Source organism: Rattus rattus, chromosome 3 (genome assembly GCF_011064425.1).
Source record: "Rattus rattus isolate New Zealand chromosome 3, Rrattus_CSIRO_v1, whole genome shotgun sequence".
Taxonomy (NCBI): Eukaryota; Metazoa; Chordata; class Mammalia; order Rodentia; family Muridae; genus Rattus; species Rattus rattus.
The window spans coordinates 120,715,069-120,729,704 of NC_046156.1; the positions used below are offsets into that span (position 1 = coordinate 120,715,069).

At 42.0% G+C, this 14,636-nt stretch overlaps 2 pseudogenes; one reads left to right on the top strand and one right to left on the bottom strand.

Moving 5' to 3' along the window:
* Positions 1 to 1,949: 1,949 nt before the first annotated feature.
* LOC116895910 lies at positions 1,950 to 2,631 on the bottom strand (annotated as a pseudogene).
* Positions 2,632 to 13,251: 10,620 nt separating this feature from the next.
* On the top strand, positions 13,252 to 14,333 carry LOC116895538 (annotated as a pseudogene).
* The last annotated feature ends 303 nt before the right edge of the window (positions 14,334 to 14,636 follow it).

A 14,636-nucleotide genomic window follows, 5' to 3' on the forward strand; every position in this document is an offset into this window, starting at 1 on the left:
TCCCTGTAAGTTTGTTCAGTGAGTTATCAGTGAGTGCATGCTGAAGTTAGATGGTAGAATACAGCAAGGGATTAGGGGGAGGGAGCTTTAAAAGGAATTGTCTGTGGGACTCACAGGAGATGTAGGCAAGAGAAAGGAAGGCTACAGCTAGTGTAATTATACAGGTTTATAGATGACACTAAGGGGTTGAAGTTGGCATAGAGGAGGGAGTGATGATTTTCTAAAATTTCCATCCTATTTCCCTGGCTGTTCTTTTGCTGTGTTTTTACTGAATGCATGCTTTGGTTTGAGGAAGAAATGATGGGCTGAGATGGGGAGAGGAAGATTGGGGCAAAAGTTCTTTGTGATCCATTGAGGTTGTCACTTTAGTAAGTAAAAGCACAACAGATTTCCTGCCAAAGAGCTTGGAATGAGAATGGAAAAATTGTAAGTGGGGGAGTAAAGGAGAGGTGTGGATCTGCCTTTAGCCTTCTGTTACCAGGGGAAGAGTGGCACTTGTGTTAGCATGGGTGCATACTTGGCTTGGGGGCTGGGACAAGACAAAGAGTTGGGGAGGGGTATTAGAAGGGGAAGATCTGTGGGATGCACAGGATATGGATAGAATGGGCAGTGAAGACTCTAAAGATGGTGTGCTACAGAGGTGGGGTTGAGATTGTGTGATTGGGTCTGTGGGAATTTAATAGGTGATCTGTGGGCAGCCGACCTGGTTTGCTGACAGGTATGGCCTGAGCCATGGTTCTCAACTTGTGGGACCCCATCCTCTTCGGTGGTCTAATGACCCTTTCACAGGGGCTGAAGATCATATATATTGTATAGTAACTATTTACAGTATGATTCAAAACAGTAGCAACCTTACAGTTATGAAGTAGCTACAGAGAACTTTAGTACTTCTGTTGACCACAACATGAAGAACTTTATTAAGGTGTCACAGCATTAGGAAGTTTGAGAACCACTCACCTAAGACATATGAATCTACAATGAATCAATCCCTTCTAATGCTTTCAAAACTGATAAAGATTTTTTTGCATGCCTTGACCCACAGACACTTCTTTCCCAGGAGGAGGAGACTCCTTTCACTTTGGCCTACTCTTCCCAGACTTCAAAGGAGCATGATGGTGGAGTTCCAATTTTCCAACATTAAATGCTAAGAAAAAAAGTGATAGGTTTTCTAATACTTGGAGGACAGTGAAGGGTCTACACAGACAAATGCAGCTGAGCTTGGCTGATAGGAATACACATGACTTCTCTGAACATAAACATCTCTGGAACCCACAAACTGATTTCACAAGTTTTATTTATATTATATTTTATGATGTTAAGGACTTCTCCAGAGATCTCTATATGGCCATGGAGACCAGAAGATGATCTCGGATCCTGTGGATCACCAGTTATAGATGGATAAAAAACTCCTCTGTGTATGCTCGTGATTGTAGGTATCATGTTCTATGCAGGCAGGGACTTTAACCAGAGTTTTCTGAGAGAGCAGTATTTGCTTTTTCAGCTGAGTTTCCACAAACTGAATCTTAAAAAAAAGTCTTCATTGTCTTTTCCTTCTGATGAGTAAACATGTTTGATTTTTCTTTTTCTCTGGGTCCTGGTTTCTGTTCTGCTTCATTCAATGCAGACAGGTTTCTCTGATGAAAGTGAGTTGGGCCAGCTTCTGGCCAGTAACTAAATTGAATCGCAGTTTCCAAGACATCAGACAAATATCAAACAAGAACATCAACAGGGTAGATATCAGGTAGAGTTTCCCAGACTCTAATGTTGCCTTTTCCCACCTGCCATTTTAACCTATTACAACTGTTTTAAGTCCAGAGCCACCATATTCTCTTCCCACAACGTCAGTGTAAATGCTCCAGCAATAGTTAGCATTATCTAACCAGGTGTAATTGTTAACAATACTGGTTTTTGATTGTAGAAGTCAGCTGTAGGTCATTGTTTATCAGGTCTTAAGACAATTTAAGGTGTTTGAGTGAATGCTCCAAGAAAATACTCTGTGCAGAAGCTAGGGAGTGGAGTGCTTCAGCCACTAAGTATGGATGACACTCCACCATGACTTCCAACCCGAAGTCTTAGAGACCTCAGGCACATGAACTGTAATGAAATTCAGGGCCTGAGTCTTCAGCTGCTCTGTACTTTGGAGGTCAGCCAGGATTGAGTGTGTATGCAGCATTCTCCAAAGGGAGGTTCCTGCAGAGGGCATCCTCACACATGATCTTCAAATCCTCCAGACCATACCTGTCAGTAGCTGCCAGCATACCAGTGATCACGGAATGACTGTAGAAGTGTGGCAACTTCCCTGTGTAAATGAAGCCCATCATCTCTTTGAAGACTTGGGGATCCAGTTCATGGCCTCAGCTCAGTTCTTTAGGCTCTCCTGCATTTCATGTTCAAATGTGGCTCTGAAAACTGGAGAAAGAGCTGCTAGGATGGCCTTGCAAGCCCTGAATTCCTGGCCAGCTACCACCTGGCAGCAGTCTGTAAAGAGGGAATTCTCCCACAGCTCCCCTAGGTCATTGGCCAACATCTGCCTTGGATCCCTGATTGCAGGTGTTATGTTCTGTCCAGGCCTGCTAAAAAGGGTCCTGATATGCTTACCTTGCAGCACAGGGTGAGCTGGTGTTCAGGAAGAAGTAGATGTCAAACACTGGACTTGTAATATTTTCCTGAATTCCCTCCATGTAAAATGAAAAGTTGCTAATGATCCACTTGTAACAGAATTTCTGAACACTGATGTGTGTAGCCTCAGCCTTTGGCTTCAAGGTACCCTGACATTTCAGCTGGAGGTAGTGTAGAGGTTAATGTTGATCTGAGAAAAAGTACAAGTTATTTATTCTTCATCCTATAGGATACAATTGTAGATCTATTTTAGACTTTACTTTCAATTTCTCCAAAATTGCACCTTCCCCAATGTTGGAAATGTGTATTTATGCAATTTTCTCTCCAGGTTTCAATATTTGTTTTCTAGAAGACTATACTGACATGTAGTGACTTAACTCTGTTTCCTTCTCTCTGTCTCATCTCTCTCTCTCTCTGTGTGTGTCTCTGTCTCTGTTCTTGCCTCTGCATGTGTATATCTCTGTGTGTATTTACTGATTCTTTGGTCAATGGTAACTAGTTTTGGCCAGTCTATCCAACTTTGGAAGTGTTTAGAAAATGTTATACATTCTTATTTCAAGTGTGTTGTATTAGTAAGGGTCCTATAGAAAAAGTGAATTCCTTTATATAAATATAAAGTGGAATATGAGAATATCATGCAGTGTACTGTTATGTTAATATTACAATGGATAAAACTAGTACTAACTAATTCCATGAGGTTTGAGGTCTCAGGTGTTCTTTTTTATGTACCTAAATTCTGAAGATGGGCTTGCTAATAAGATGAGAGCAAGCAAAGACTCAATGATTCCTTCTTCCATGTGCTTACATAGGCCTCCAGCAAAAGGTGTGGCCCAGTTGAAGGTGTGTATTCTAGTCTCAAGATCTAGATTAAAGGTGCATTTTTCTACCTAAAGCATTGGTATTTGAACTGTATCTAATTTATTTTAAGCAAATAATTTAAAAGGCATGCCCACCAGTTTTGTTCATTACTTAACTCCAGACAGGAAGAATAGCCACCACCAGTGTACTTTGCTTTCTGCGGTAAATGCTCCATAACCGAGGGGACAATGTCCATCTCTGCATGGCTATTATTTTCCCTTGGGATGGTCTTACACTGATTTTTGACATAAACATGATCAGGGAAGGAATATTTCCCTTACATTGTCAGATGTCTGAGTGGTCACAAAATGGAGAGCAGCAGGAAAAGTTCCTATATGGTGGGCAGGAAGCAGAGCCCCAAACCTCTGAAGGTGGCTTTATTTCCTGTGTGTTACTCCACAATCAGACCCACAGGCCTTGTGATGGCTCTGCCCAATTTGGTTGGTGGTCTTATACTTCCCCCTCAGGAATTTGTCCTTGGAAATCCCTTTTCAGAGTCACTCGAGAGTTCAGGAATACCCTAAATGCTTCTCAATTTAATCCCTTTAATTGGCAGGATTCATCTTCTCCATACCTCGTAGTCTCCATTCTCTACTGGTGAGTTCTGTCCTCTTCAGATTCGGATCTGCAGTGCATGCTCTGCTGGGCCTCAACAGGGAGAGATTTTGCTGTTTGCCAATACCTGCAGCACATATTCAAAATTTATCAAAGTTTAGGGTTTGTAAGTACCACCCTTATGTAAAATGAAATGTAAAACTCTGCCTACCACTCTGATCTCTCCAGTTCTTCATATCTTAGACCTACAGTCTAGAGGACACCTAAATGACTAGTGATTCAATCAGCTCAGTCACTCCCAGCTCTCCTGTATGTCTGGCTCCAATGCCACGTATTCCTCAATACAGGATTAGTCAATCAATTGGTTTTGATTTTTGATTTCTCCCTTAGACTTATTGCTAGTATTAGCATCAGGGGTTCTTCGAATCCTCAAAAGACTGGAATCAGATCTTTCACCATTTTTAGACACTGGTATCTAAAATGAAGATGATTTTATCAGACTGAAAGACCACCAGGGTGGGGAAGACCCCCACTCAAATCTCGAGATGACGCAACCTTCCAAGAACTCACGAGAAACCAGTCTTGATGTAATAAACAAGAGGTGTATTTGAGGAACCAGAGCTCTGGGGACGACACGTATCTCACACAGGAGATAGAGGAGTCGACCCGGAGCCCAAATAGGGGATGGTATTTATAGGGAAAATTACATAGGTAGTTGGCAACAGTTACACAAAGCAAAGCAATTTCACTCGTTTGTTTACATTGGCACACATGATCTAACTTGGGCTCAGTTCAACTCCAGGCCACCTTGCTTCTGGGGCGAGCTGACCCCAACTCTTTTTATGTTCAGCCAGGCCTTATCGAGGCTGGATGGTTTAAGTTCAGCCAGGCCTTATCGAGGTCAGGTGGTCTATGGCTGGACTACTTCCCCATAACATGTGATGTTATTCTTTTGTGAGGTGCACTGGCCCTCACAGCAGAGTCAGTGGGGGATAGTTTAAAAATCTTTATTCTTTCAAGACATACCTCCAGAGGTGACAGAGCAGTTGGCTTTCTAACATGTTCATTGTAATCATAACTATTATTCATCTGTATTTATTGTCATCTCTAAGGCCCATGCCAATTAGACCTAGTCCCCTAGCTCCATAAATTCTATTCAAGTCCTAAAAAATCTGAACTTATGTCAAAAAAAACTCCTTCCTAGTTCTTTCAGAGATTTAAAACTCCCTCCAGGTGACATTCAAGGTTGTTGGTTTTTCCTGAACATGTTTGTTGTAATCCTAATATTATTCATCTGTGATTTATTGTTCATCTTCTGGCTCCTTCTCATTCTCTTGAAAGCCAATATAGACCTACTCAAGTCTTGGGATGCTACCCCCAAGAACTCCACAAACCATCCTTGTTTCAATTCATGAGGTTTATTAGCAACCAGTGCATCTGACACCCCTTATGTCTGGGAGAAGAAAATGGGAGAAACCCAACTCCAGGGATTCCTAGTTCAGTGAAAAATTTCAAGGAAGTTCTGTCCCCAAGATTTCCTAGGAAAACTCCTCTCCAGATTGTTTAACTTCATGGATTCAGTTCCTAGGAGAAGTTGTTTTGTTTCTCAAGATTGTTTTCCTGGAACTGTTTCTGCTGTTGGCCAATGTAATTATCCATATTAGAGGCTTTTTGAACATGACCCTAACCTTTTTTGTTTTTCTGCTCTTCTTTGTGTCCTTCTTTTATCTTTTCTCTTAATCAGTATGTCTTTATTTGTGTCTCCATTGTTTTCTTCTCAACCACAGAAATTCTAGAGATTAACTTTGAAGGACATTAGAGACCTGAGTCTCTAAGTGCAAAAAGAGGCCAGTGGTCAAGGAATTTCAGAGGGTACCCAACCTGTAATCCAGATTGCCAAGATTTGTTTGATCAATTTGTTCCCAAAACACTGAGGAGGAGCTTGACACCTCCACCCCAAATGAAAACTGTTTCACCAATTTGATCATTGTGTGAATTCCAAAATTCTGTTACTTACTGAAAAAAAAACTGATTTTATTTGTAAATTGGCTCAGTTTGGGCACACGTCTTTCATCCTTCTTGCTGGAATACAGACATATGTAGGTTGATGTCAATATGCGGGTGAAGACTGGTGCCAGTAAGTCAAGGCCACGATTGGACAGTCATAAGATGGGTACAAAGTTTTTGTAAAGCAGGAGAGAAAAAGTAGGAAGGAGAATCAAGATGGAGATTGAGATGGAGAAGAATGACCAAGATCTGAGCAGTCCTGCATTGCCAAGGAAGCTGGGATAGATTTCTATAGGCAATTTTTTCTTATCTACTTAGGCAGTTTATATCCTTATCAGTTGGTTCTAAGTTTATTGTGTGGATGTATTGTGGATTGAGAATTTAGCATATAAATCTGGTTTGTTGAGTCCTGATTTTAATGGATTTTGGGATTTTCTACTACAACTATTAGGGGGTAGGTGTTGGGTATGTAAACAAAGCAGAGGCAGAGAGTTATGAGAGAATAGCTGCCACTGAGACCTGGGGGGATCATCTAGCTTCTCAGATAAATTATTGCTAGTTCCAATTGCCCACCTAGAGCTGGAATTAGCAGAAACCAGATTGCTGGGGTACATGCAGGAAATCAGTTCTGCAATTTTATTTTTTTATTTTTACCAGAACAGACATAACCTTAGCACGCACATTTAATTCCAAACACTGAAGGTAAAGTTAGTTTCTAGAAAGAAGCACCAGTGTGTAGAGAAAGTAAAAAATCAGAGAAAGATTAGACGGAAAATGATATGTTCAACTGTTATAAGAGAGGAAAGGGAAGCTATTTAAGAGATCAGTGGAAAGAGAAAAGGAGAGGGGACAGTTTTACTGGGACAGTGGTACAGAGACCAGTTGAGGAGAGAACAAGAGAGATATGTCTAGGTAAAGACTAAACAAGCCAGAGAGTGAGGTGGAAACAGAAGATTAGAACGGATTTTCAAAGTTAGTATGAGTCCAAGTGGGCAATTCTTGGGCAGCTGAAGAAAGCCAGATTGTATCAGTTACAGTGGAGAGGAGTTTTGAGCCAGAACAAATTAAATCAGAAAGCCAAAGTTCAGTAAGAACTAGAAATTGGTGAGTTTATTCAGTCATAAGCCTCAGAAGCTGAGAACATTCTAAAGCCTAATTTGATTTGAAGGAGGCTCGAAACTTCAAGGACTAGTCCTATGTCAGTACATCAAGGGAGAATGTCTCATTTGCACAATGAATAGTGCAAATAAAAGTTACTTTTACAGGAAAATATTTGAAAGTTGCCTGGACTATCACCTCTGGAGGAAAATATGGTTAAGGCATCTTCAGTTTAGATACCAATTTCTAGAAACTGTGAAAGACATCACCAGATTCTCCTCTTTCTGGGAGTTAAGATGTATGGCAGCCACCATTGATTATCTACATAGTGTCTGTCTCCCTCTGTCTCCCTCTGTCTCCCTCTGTCTCCCTCTGTCTCCCTCTGTCTCCCTCTGTCTCCCTCTGTCTCCCTCTGTCTCCCTTGCTCTGTCTGTCTGTCTGTCTCGCTCTGTCTGTCTGTCTCTGTCTGTCTGTCTCTCCGTCCTCTGTCTCTCTCTGTCTCTGTCTCCCTCTGTCTGTCTGTCTCCCTCTGTCTGTCTGTCTCCCTCTGTCTGTCTGTCTCCCTCCGTCTCTCTCCCTCCGTCTCTCTCTCTCCGTCTCTCTCTCTCCGTCTCTCTCCGTCTCTGTGTCTGTCTCCGTGTCCGTGTCTGTCTCCGTGTCCGTGTCTGTCTCCGTGTCCGTGTCTGTCTCCATGCCTGTGTCTCTGTCTGTCTCCGTGTCTCTGTCTGTCTCCGTGACTCTGTCTGTCTCCGTGACTCTGTCTGTCTCTGTGACTCTGTCTGTCTCTCTGTCTCTCTGTCTCTCTGTCTGTCAATCTCTGTCTCTGTGTCTCTCTGTCTCTGTCTCTCTGTCTGCTCTGTCTCTGTCTCTCTGTCTGCCTGTCTCTGTATCTCTGTCTGCCTGTCTCTGTGTCTCTGTCTGCCTGTCTCTGTGTCTCTGTCTGCCTGTCTCTGTGTCTCTGTCTGCCTGTCTCTGTGTCTCTGTCTGCCTGTCTCTGTGTCTCCATCTGCTTGTCTCCCTCTGTCCATCCCTCTGGCTGTCCATCCCTCTGTCTGTCTGTCCCTCTGTCTGTCCGCCCCCTGTCCGTCTGTCCCTCTCCCTGCCTGTCCATCCTTCTCCCTGCCTGTCTCTGTCTGTCTGTCTCTGTCTGTCTGTCTGCTGTCTCTGTCTGTCTGTCTGTCTCTGTGTCTGTCTGTCTCTGTGTCTGTCTGTCTCTGTGTCTGTCTGTCTCTCTGTCTGTCTCTGTCTGTCTCTGTCTGTCTCTGTCTGTCTCTGTCTGTCTCTGTCTGTCTCTGTTTGTCTCTGTCTCTGTTTGTCTCTGTCTCTGTTTGTCTCTGTCTGTCTCTCTGTCCATCTGTCTCTGTCTCTGTCTCTGTCTCTGTCTCTGTCTGTCTCTCTGTCTGTCTGTCTCTGTCTTGGTTTGTCTCTGTATGTCTGTCTCTCTGTCTCTCTGTCTCTCTGTCTCTCTCTAGCTTTCTTGTGCATTTTTCAGTTTGGTTTTATTGTAATGACTAGTTGTTTTCTGTGGTAGGAGAATACTTTTTCTGGCTAAAACACCTGTTGTCCTGCTGTCTTTTTGGATCTGGCAGGTCACCCATAAAATCACTTCTCTCCTCAACCTCTTTTAAAAAATCTTTACACCTGTCCCATTGTGTGACAGAGACTGCATGAGCAGAGCCCATGTTTCCTGCCCAGGGGTTCTCAGTTCTCCTGTAAGAAGCGACTTCTACCATATAGGTGCTTGCTCCTGAGAGTTAAGAAAAGAATAATTTAGATTCTGCAAAGGGGGAGGGGGTATGTTTCACAGTGAGACATACAGCATTTTAAATTGCAGATTAGAAACAGGGGATCCTTCTATCGAGGCCCCCAAAGCACCAGATAAAGTCACTGATGCTCATAGTTTGCAATAAGTCTAATGGAGGAATAAAAAATCAAAATCAATTGGTTTATCCAATTTTGAGGGATAAGCAAAATTGGAGCAAGACATACAGGAGAGCTAGGAACTGCAGAGCTGATTGAATCACTGTAATTATTTCTGTGTCCCTAGGCTGTAGGGACTCTCTAAGACATGTCAAACTAGAGAGATGAGAAATGTATCCAGAATTTTACATTTCACTTTACCTAAGGGCAGACATCCCAAATCCTACTCTTTGATATCTGATATGCTGTAGCCCTTGGAAAACAGAATACCCTCTCCCTTTTCAGGACCAGCAGAGCAATCACCGCAGTTCCAAATCTGAAGAGGTCAGAACTAACCTGTAGAGGATGCAGGCTATGAGGTATTCATAAGCTGAATTCTGCCAATTAAAGTGGTTGAATTGAGAAGCATTTAGGATATTCCCAAACCACATATTTAAGTGAATCTGGGAAAGAATTCCTGAAAATGCTGTGACATCCTTCCCCCTGAGGTACCAGCAATAGTATAGAATAGAGGTTATTATATAGTTTGATATGTATATGTATATATATATAATTAGTATAGCTTTCATATAGAATAGTATTTACTTAGAGCAAGGGAAAGGTAGTTGAGTAGAGATGAGAAGAAATGGAGGCAGAGAGAAAGGAGAGAGAGAGAGAGAGGAAGAAAAGGAGGAGGAGAGGAAGGGGAAGGGAAAGAGGAAGAAAGGGAATAAGAGGAAGAGAAGAGGAAACTCCAGTAAGAGATACAATAGAGGGGGGAGGGGAGAAAGGAAGAAGGAGCTTCAGGGGAGATGACCCTGTGCCATAGCTCCCTGTACCCAGATGCCTGAGAGAGTGTTGACACACAGGAAAGCACAGGTGAGACCATCACTTCTGCTCAGAGGGACCTACCTGGAACCCTCAGGACACAGGAATGAAGAAGCAGTCTGGAACAGGATCCCTTGAGTTTCTGTCTGGACACAGAGATCTCTGTTCACAAATTCTGTCAGGAGAGAGAGCTGATCTCCCAGCAGTGCTGACACACAAGCTTAGAAGAGGTTCAAGCCACTGCCAGAGAAAATAAGACCAGCAAATACCAGATATAACCAGATCGGGGAGGCAAGAGCTAGAACTTAAGCAACTAAAACTGAGGCCATTTGGTATCATCAGAACCCAGTTCTCTCACCACAGCAAGACCTGCATACCCCAACACAGCAGAAAAGCAAGATTCTGACTTAAAATAAAATCTCATGATGATATTAGAGGACATTGAGGACATAGATTACTCCCTTAAAGAAATACAGGACAACACAGATAAAGACATAGAAGCCTTTAAAGAGGAAACACAAATATCCCTTGAATAATTATAAGAAAACACAAACAAGTGAAGGAATTGAACAAAACCATCTAGGATCTAAAAATGGAAATAGAAACAACGAGGAAATCAAAAAGGGAGACAACTTTGGCAATAGAAAACCTAGGAAAGAGAGCAGGGGTTATATACACAATCACCACCAACAGAATACAAGAAATACAAGAGAGAATCTCAGGGTCAGAAGAAACCATAGAAAACAATGACAAGAGTCAAAATGCAAAACACAAAAAGCTCCTAATCCAAAACATCCCAGAAATCCAGGACACAATGAGAAAATCAAACCTAAAGATAATAGATACGGAAGAGAGTGAAGACTCCCAACTTAAAGAGCCAGTAAATATCTTCAACAAAATTATATAAGAAAACTTCTCTAACGTAAAGTAAGAGAAGCCTATGAACATACAAGAAGCATAAGAACTCCAAATAGATTGGACCAGAAAAGAAATTCCTCCACTCACATAATAGTCAAAACACCAAATCCAAAAAACAAAGAGAATATTTAAAGCAGTAAGGGAAAAAGGTCAAGTAACATATAAAGGCAGATTTATCAGAATTACATCAGTCTTCCCAACAGAGACTCTAAATGCCAGGGCAGATGTCACACAGACCATAAGAGTATACAAATGCCAGCCCCGGCTACTATATCCAGTAAAACTCTCAATTACCATAGATAGAAAAACAAGATATTGCATGACAAAAACCAAATTTACATAATATTTTTACACAAATCCAGCTGTACAAAAAATAACTGATGAAAAACTCCAACACAAGGAGTGAAATTCCACTACAGATAGAGCAAGAAAATAATCTTCTTTCAACTAACCCCCCAAAAAGATAGTTACACAAACATTATTCCACCTCTAACAACAACAACAACAACAACAACAACAACCCCAGGAAACAACAATCATTGGTCCCTAATATCTCTCAACGTCAATGGAATCAATTCCCCCATAAAAAGACATAAACTAACAGACTCGATATGTAAAGAGGAACCAGCATTTTGCTGCATGAGGAAACACACCTCAGAGACAAAGATAGCCATCACCTAAGAGTAAAAGGCTGGAAATAATTTTCCAAGAAAATGGTCCCAAGAAACAAGCTGGAGTAGCCTTTCTAATATAGAACAAAATCGACTTTCAACCAAAAGTTATCAAAAAAGAAGGAAGAACACTTCAAACTCAAAGGAAAAATCCTAGATTAACTATCAATTCTGAATATCCAAGCTCCAAATGCAAGAGCACCCACATTAATAAAGGAAACTTTACTAAAACTCAAATCACACATTTTACCACACACAATAATAGTAGGAGATTTCCCTATTCCTCTCCCATCCATGGACAGGTCATGGAAACAGACTAAACAGAGGCAAGGAAAAACTTACAGAAGTTATAAACCAAATGGATTTAACAGATGTCTACAGAACACTTCATCCTAAAACAAAAGATTCTATTTTTTTTTCTTAGCACCTCATGGTGCCTTATCCAAGACTCACAATATAATAGGTCACAAAACAGGTCCCAACACATACAAGAAGATTGAAATAATCCCATGCATCCTGTCAGATCACCATGGACTAGGGCTGGTATTTAATAACAACAAAAACAACAGAAATCCCACGTAAGACACATGGAAGCTGAACAATCCTCTACTCAATGATAATTTGGTCAAGGGAGAAATAAATTAAAGACTTTTTAGAGTTTAGTGAAAATGAAGGCACAGCATACCCAAAATTATGGGTCACAATTAAAGCAGTGTTAAGAGGCAAAGTTATAGCTTGGAGTGTCTCCAAAAAGCAACTGGAGAGCACACACTAGCAGCGTGACAGCACACCTGAAAGCCGTAGAACAAAAAGAAGCAAATACACCCAAGAGGATTAGAGGGCAGGAGATAATCAAACTCAGGGCTGAAATCAATCATGTTGAGATAAAAAGAACTATATAAAAAAAATCGCCAAAACCAGGAGGTGGTTCTTTGAGAAAATCAACAAGATAGATAGAACAACAGTATCAATCAACACCCCCAGAGCTCCTCCCAGGGAATAAACCACCATCTAAAGTGTACACATGAATGGGATGGATGCATGGCCCCAGCTGCATATGTAGCAGAGGATGGCCTTTTCAGAAATCAGTGGGAGAAGAGGCCCTTTTCCTAACAAGGTTTGATTTCCCAAACAAATTTCCCAATGACAGGGCAGGGAGGCAGGAGGGAATGGGTGGTTGAGTGGGGAAGCATTCTCGTAGAAGCAGGGGAAGGGGGATTGAATAGTGTCTTTCTGGAGGGGAACCTGGTAAACAGGATAACATTTGAAATACAATAAAAATATCCAAGAAAAGGTAAAAAAAACCTCTATATAGAAAGGAAAGAGATTAGGGATTCAGGGAGAGTAACAGACTAAGAGGCAGAAATAGTGCTAGGGGCAGGGATAAGCAACCACTCTACCGTGAGCCACGCCTAACTTGGCAATTGGGTAGAGCCTAGATGCTAACAATAACCAAAACTCTCCTACAACTCAACACACACACACACACACACACACACACACACACACACACACACACACAGAGAGAGAGAGAGAGAGAGAGAGAGAGAGAGAGAGAGAGAGAGAGAGAGATTCAACATGATTTAACAGCCTGGATTGTTTTCTTGAAAATAATATTGAAGTCTAGACAGAACAGTTTAGAGAGACATGTTTTCAATATCATAGAAGAGACAATTTAGGAGCAATTAAAACTTAAATATAAAAAATATCACTAATTGTATCCTATAGGTTGAAGAGTAAAAAATTTCTAGCTCTTATTTTCAGGTTCAATTTTACATCCAAAGTACCTTAGGCAGAAATGTCAGGGGGCCTGGATGCCAAGAACAGGTACTACACACCGAGTAGCAGCAACCAGAAATTCTGCAACAGGTGAATGATTAGCAACTTCTCTTTTTTCCTTGAGGGAATGGTAGAATACATTACAAGCCCAGTGTTCTCATCAAAGGCCGATGGGGGCATGGTGTTTTAATGTACACCCAAATGGGGTTGATTAAGAGGGCAAAGGTTACCTGTCACTTTACCTGATGTTGCTCAGCTCTGAAAAGAGCCCAGTTTGAGCAGACACACACTTTGGTATCTTAACTGTGAAAGGGTGGGGGAGCAATAATGCTAGGAGATCAGGTGTCTATCGTTTACTGCCACACCAATCCTATGGTTACAAAAAGTTCATCCTTCCAGATTTTCTCTCGTCTCAAAGCCATTTGATATTTCCGGATGACAGACTTACCCCCTCTGCAATGTGAGTGTGGTCCAAGGCTCCTTCAGCATTTCTGGACAGAACACAAGACCTGTGATCAAGGTTCTAAGGTGCACATTGTCAGATGACCTAGGTGAGCTGTGGGATAATTCCCTCTTCACAACCTACTGCCTGCTGGTATCTGGCCAGGAATTCAGAGCTCACAAGTTCATCCTAGCCGCTCATTCTCCAGTTTTCAGAGCCACGTTTGAACATAGCAGGAGAGCCTAAAGAAACAAGTTGAAATCTATGACCTGGATCCCCAAGTATTCAAGGAGATGATGGGTTTCATTTATACCCGGAAGGCTCCACATGTCTACAGCCTCTCCATTGTCCCTGGACTTCTGCAGCTGCTAACAAGTATGGCCTGGAATAATTAAAGGCCATAGGTAAGGATGTCCTCTGCAGGAAAATCTCTGTGAGGAGTGCTGCACACACTCTCATCCTGGCTGACCTCCACAGCACAGAGCAGCTAAAGACTCAGGCCCTGGCTTTCATTACAGTTCATGCTTCTGAGGTCTCTGAGACCTCAGGGTGAGAGTCAATGGTGGAGTCACATCCCCACTTGGTAGCTGAAGCATTCCACTCCCTGGCTTCTGCGAAGAGTTTTTTTCTGGGCTTTCCCTCTGAAACTACTTAAGTGATATTTAATACCTGACCAGCTATGACCTACACCTGTCTTCCAATAGCAAGAACCTGCGTTGTTACCCAGTGACTCCTGGTTAGACAATGGTATTGCTGGAGCATTTACACTGATACAGGGGAAGGCAGTGTGGTGTCTCAGGACTTAAAATGGCTCTAAATAAGTTGGAATGCTGGGTGGGGGAAATGACAGCACTGGAGTCTGGGACACTACCTAACATCTACCTTGTTGATTTCTTGTTTGATTTTAGACTGATGTCCTGGAAGCACTGACCAAAAGTGTTTTGTCAGAGAAACCTGTTTGC